We start from the raw sequence: 6,550 nt of genomic DNA on the forward strand, positions 1-6,550 counted from the left end.
CTCCTTGGAGGCCAAGATGGCCAAACTTCATCTCTCATACTTTGGACATATTGTCAGGAGGGACCAGTAGCTGGAGAAGGATATCATGTTTGGTGAGGTGGAGGATCAGAGAAAAAGAGGAAGACCCCAGCAAGATAGATTGGCCAAGTAGCAGCATGGATGGACTCAAGCGTGGCAACAGTAGCAAGGTTGGCCCAGGATCAGGCAGTGTTTGGTTCCGCTGTGCATAAGGTCGCTATGGGTCAGTACCAACTTGATGGCACCTAACAACAACAACAAAAAAAAAAAAAGATACAAGATTAGCAAAATAGAGTGGTTCCTCCTGTTGAAGGTCTTCAGTTCATCAATTTTAGATGTCCCAAAGGTATGTTACCCTTCCTTTGTTTACCCACCAACAGTCATGAGTCCCTTTCTCAGAAACAGGAGTGGAGCATGAGACAAAATGGCGTCCCAGCCAACCCTGTGTCAGCCATCTTAGTCAGACTAAGTGTCTCAGCTTTGGGGTGTTTTCACACATTTTTCCATTCTTTGATCATGAATTTCCATAGACACTGGGACATTCTGCAACTGTGGTTCTAAATTAGGGTACATGCAGGGTAAGGCCCCATTACCTAATTAATTCTCATTTGTTATTGAGTGCCTGTATAGGGTTTCTAAGGAGCGACTGGTGAGTTTGAACCAACCTTGTAGTTCAAACTGACCTTGAGGTTGAGTGCTTATCCTACAGTTGTATACCAACCCAAGCAGAAGGGAGTGTGGTGGCTCGGTACAATAAGCACTGGACTGTGAACCACAAGGTTAGCAGTTGAAGCCCACCAGCTGTTCTGTGGAAGATAAATGAGACTTTCTTGCCCTGCAAAGATTTACAGACTTGGAAACCCTATACAGGGTCGTTTTGAGTCAGAACTGTCTCCATGGCACTTAGCCTAAGCAGATAGGTGCAAGCCAGTGGCAGAGCTACAGTGTGTGTCTATATATCAGACAAGGATCCCAAAAAGTAATTCTGTATTGTCCCCAGACATGATTTTAGAGAAAGTTGTAATTTGTTCAAAGTTGAGAACTCTTAGACTCAGTAAAAACTTCTATGATGAAGCACTGTGGGGTTTGGACCATGTATTGTTTAAACCATGTTGGCCTAAGACTTGCAGAGTCTTACCTGCAGACCTTGTGATTCGCAATCCAGTGCTGATCCTACAGTGCCACACCAGGACTCCAAAACCAAATCCACTGGCCATTGTGACCCTGTATAGGTTTTCCTAGGCTATAAATTTTTATAGGCACAGAAAGTTTCATCTTTCTCCTGTGTAGAGCAACTGGTGGGTTTGAATTGGGCACCTTTGGTCTAATGCTTACCCAACAGCAACAGCAGGGCTTCTACATCCAGGATGTTGTTAAGCACCGTTGAGTGTGTTCTGACTCATAGTGACACTGTACAGGGTTTCAGAGGAGTGGCTGGTGGGTTTGACCCACTGACCTTGCAGTCCAGTGCTTATTCTATAATGCCACAACAGGACTATGTTCTATGTTGTTGTTGTTAAGTGTTGTCGAGTCAGTTCTGACCCATAGCGACCCTGTATAGGGTTTCCAAGGAGCAACTGGTAGCTTGAACCTCCAACCTTGCAATTCAAATGGCTTTGCAGTCTGACACATTAACCCACAGCACCACACCAAGACTCCAACCCCTTTTATTAAGCCTTGAAGGAGCTCTGGTAGCGTAGTGGTTACGAATCGGGCTGCGAACCTTAAGGTCAGCGGTTCGAAACTACCAGCCGCTCCGCGGGAGAAAGATGAGGCTTTCTACTCCCGTAAAGATTTACACCCTTGGAAACCCTGTACAGGGTCGCTATGGGTCAGAACCGACTCGACGGCACTCAACAACAACAACAAACAGGACAAAGACAAAACAAGTACAAAAATACAATATCATGGATAAGGGATGCTATGGGCAAGTTCATAGTACAGAGGTCAATGGAAACCATTGAATCACAGCCATGACTTCGTTATAAACAATAGAGAACAACCCTGTATAGAGTTTCTGAGATTGTGCATCTTCTTTGTCGTTAAGTAGGTTCCAACTTATAGCGACCCTATATAGGGATTCCAAGGAGCAGTTGGTGGTTTTGAGCCATCAATCTTTCTTAGCAGCCCAGTGTTTATCCTGCAGCACTGCATCTTCTTTACGGGAACAAGAAGTCTAATCTGTCTTCTGTAGAGTAACTGGTGGCCTCGAACCACCAACCTTGTCGTTCATAGTCCATTGTGGCTCATACAGGGACAGAACAATTCATCATTGTTACAGACGGGACTACAGAAATGAGGAAGGACCATAATAGGGATACATAGCTGTAAGATTTAAAAGGTTGCAGGATTCGTTCTGGGGGGTTTGATTACCTGACTAGCTGGTGGTTGGAGTATGACTCAAGATCACATGACCCTGAGTCATAGCTACAAGGAACCCAACTTTTAACAGATAACATGTGTCTGATTGGCTGTGTGAAAGCAAGATCCCTAGTTCTTTGAGCACTTTCTGCATACTAATTAACCTACTGTTAACCACACTCTCCCTGAGGGAAAACTAGCCCTCCTGTGCTTGTCCAGACTTGTCTAAGAATAGCCACATTGTTAAACTCAAATAGTCAGCAGGCATATGGGGAATAACATAAAGAATGCAAATGGTATCTAAATTTACTCAAGATTCAAAATGAACTGAGGGCTCCCACCTTAGACTGCAGCCTTCCACAAACCAATTGCTTTAGAATTTAAGGTCTATTGCAAGACAAAAGCATCATCTACTCTTCTGCTCTGCATACATCAGCATTTCTGTGGTTCCATTCTCAAAGGTGCCACTGAAGATGGCTACTGAAATGTCATCATGGCTGTATCCAGAAGACAGATGGAAGGAGGAGAACTCCCACTCCCATCCCAGGCGAGTCAGAATATTTAAAACAGAATATTTAAGAAGGCTTCCAACTTTCATCTCCTTGGTAGAAACTTAATCACATGTTCAAATCTAGCTGTAAAGGAAGCTGAAAAATGTAGACTTTCTGCTGAATTAGTAATATTAATTTTGACCAAGACCTGTGAATCTAGAAAACAGCTACAGGTTCAAGAATTTCCCTACATTTTGTGTTCCCAGAAATGACTTACAACAAAATAACATCCTTTCTCATATGATTTAAATAAGAACTACTTTTTGTTAAGTGCTGTCAAGTTGGTTCCAACTAATAGTGACGCTATGTTTCCAAGGAGCAGCTGATGAGTTTGAACCGCTGACCTTGCAGTCCAGTGCTTATCCAACAGTACCACATCAGTATTCCATGCTCCCTTCCTTACATAAGACAAGGCCAAACATGTTATTAGATGCCTGGAGTCAGTCCCAACTCATAGTGACTTAATGCACAACATAATGAAACACTGCCTGGTTCTGCAACATTGCTCACAATCGTTGTCAAGCTTGAGCCTATTGCTGCTGCCACTGTGCCAATCAACCTTCTTGGGTGTCTTCCTCTTTTTCGCTGACCCTCCACTTTACCAAACATGATGTCCTTCCCCACAGACTGGTCCCACCTGACAATATGTCAGAAGTATGAGAGATGAAAAAGTCTCTCCATCCTGCTTCTAAGGAGCATTCTGACTGTACTTCTTCCAACAAAGACCCATTTGTTTTTCTGGCAGTCCATGGATTTTAATATTCTCCTCCAACACCATATCTCAAATGCATCAATTCTTCTAAGGTCTTCCTTATTCATTGTGCAAATTTCACACGCACATGAGGCTATTGAAAATACCATGGCTTGGGTCAGGTGCACCTTAGTCCTCAAACTGCCATCTTTACTCTTTAGCACTTTAAAGAGGTCTTGAGTAGCAGATTTATCTAATGCAGTATGTCATTTGATTGCAACTGTCACTTGAATGCTGCTTCCATGAGTGTTCATTGTGAATCATCCAAGCAAAATGAAGTCTTTGACAACTTTAATCTTTACTCCATTTATTATGCTATTATTTGTTGGTCCATTGGTGAGAATTTTTGTTTCATTTCATCTAATACAACCCATATTGAAGAGTGTTCTTTGATCTTCATCAGTAAGTATTTTAAGTCCTCTTTACTTTCAGCAAGCAAGGTTGCACCATCTGAATATCACAGGTGGCTAATGAGTCTTCCTCCAATCCTCATGCCATGTTTTGCTTCATATAATCCAGCTGCTTGGATTATTTGCTGAGCATACAGAGTGAATAAGTATAGTGGAAGAAAACAACCCTGGTGCACATCTTTCCTGATTTTAAACCATTCAGTATCCCTTTGGTCTGTGTACAGATTCTTCATGAGCACAATTAAGTGTTCCAGAATACTCATACTTCGCAACGTTCTCCATAGCTTGTCATGAATCACACAGTCAAAAGCCTTTCCATAGTCAATAAAGCACAGGTAAACATCTTTCTAGTACTCTCTGCTGTCAGCCAAGACTCATTTGACGTTAGTGATGATATCCCTGAGTCTATCAAGAGGGAAGGGCTACTTGTGAGCTCTGAAGACAGCAAGACCATGTATTTTGTGAAGGTTGTAATTCCTGCTGCCCATATTCAAGAAAAAAAACGAATACCATACACGTGTTCCTAAAGATCAGACTCTAATAGTGGGACTCTATGAAAGATTGTGGTATTCCAAAGAGACATTCACACCTGTTGACTCATTGTGAACAACTGGATAGACAATGTGCTCATGAACACATTTTTTAAATGTTTATAAATATACCATTACAATTCCACGCCAATTGGCAAAAAAGTCATACCTGAGAGAGTGAAGGCACACTGAGCTTAGACAAGTACTGGAAGCAACCTGTCAGAACAGAAATTTTCATATCTCAAACTCTGGGTAACACTGTAGATTCAAGCTGTGTTTCTATTACTAAAACATCTAATATATAAAAAAAATAATTTATAAGGATAGCACAAGGATCAGGAGGAACACAGACAAGCTAAAGCCTTTAAGAGACAAAGTAAACAAATTAGAAACACACATGCACACCTGTTCTTCAGCCTGTGATCCAATCCCAGGCTAAACACCTCTGAATTGGAATCCCTACACACAGGCTTTGAAGGTAAACCTAAACTGTTAGATTCACCATGACACCACTAGAGGGCGCAGACTAATTGTGGCTCTTTAGGTTCTGAGATTATGGAGGCGAAGTGATAAAACTGGAAAAATAATAGATATGTGGACTGCACAGAGGAGTAAGACTGGAAGTATGAAAACCAACTTGAAGGGCCCGCATAATGGAGTTGTTTTTCATGAGTACAGGTAAAAAGTTTAAAAACAGCAAGAGAATTCCATAATCAGACATTTCCAATCAACCTTGGTCCTTAAAAAGAAAGTTCATGCAAAATGTGGAACCAGACGTTTCAAAGATTAAGGAGATTTAGAAAACCTCATCTTTCCTTTCTCAGTTAAAAAGAAGAACCAACCTTAATTATGATGAACAATAATGCCCAGAATGAGATGTAAAACTAAAACGAATGATTTGACTCTTATCCTGAATCCCCATCATATAAGCAACACAAGGGGTTATGTGTGAACTTCAGATTGGCAAAAAAGGATATACTTGACTAAACTCCAGGAATAGACATTTTGTAGATCAAAATAACGGAATATTCACATTTTCCTGTGGTTCTATATAATGAAAGACAAAGTCTCACCACCCTGGCTTCCAAGGAGCATTCTGGCTATATTTCTTCCAACACGTACCTGTTTGTTCTTCTGGCAGCCCATCATACTTTTAATATTCTTCCCCAACACTGCATCTTAAATGCATCAGTTCTTCTAAGGTCTTCCTTATTCATTGTCCATTTTTCACATGCACATGAAGCTACTGAAACTATCATGGCTTGGGTCAGTTTCAGCGTAGTCCTCAAATTGACATCGTTGCTCTTCAACACTTTAAAGAGGGCCTTGTGCAGCAGATTTACCTAATGTAATAACATCCTTTGATTTCTTGCATAATGGTATTAACTGGTCATCCTTTTAGGCATATAGATATTATCCTATTACAGACTGTGTTGTACTTCAAGCTATTAGCTATTATAAAGATGCAAATCAAATCAACAATGAGATATCATCTCACACAAGCATTAACAGTGGAGTTCAGAGAACAACAAATGCTGGTGAGAATGTAGAGAGACTAGGATCCTCCTATATTGCTGGTTGGACTGTAAAATGGTTCAACCCCTCTGGAAAACAGTGTGATGTTTCCTCAGAAAGTTGGAAATAGAAACACTTTTTGATCCAGCAATCCCTCTATTTAGTGTATATCCACAAGAAATACTAGCCAGAATGCCAATATACATCACAGCACTATTCACAATAGCAAAAAGATGGAGACAGCCTAAGTGCCCATCAATGAAAGAATGGATAAACAAACTTTAGTACATACACACATGGAATACTACACAACTTTGTTGTTGTTGTCAGGTGCCATCGAGTCAGAACCGACTCATAGCGACCCCATGCACAGCAGAACAAAACAATGTCCGATCCTGGGCCAACCTCACTACC

This window comes from Chrysochloris asiatica, unplaced genomic scaffold (assembly GCF_000296735.1).
Source record: "Chrysochloris asiatica unplaced genomic scaffold, ChrAsi1.0 scaffold00008, whole genome shotgun sequence".
NCBI classification, from domain to species: Eukaryota; Metazoa; Chordata; class Mammalia; order Afrosoricida; family Chrysochloridae; genus Chrysochloris; species Chrysochloris asiatica.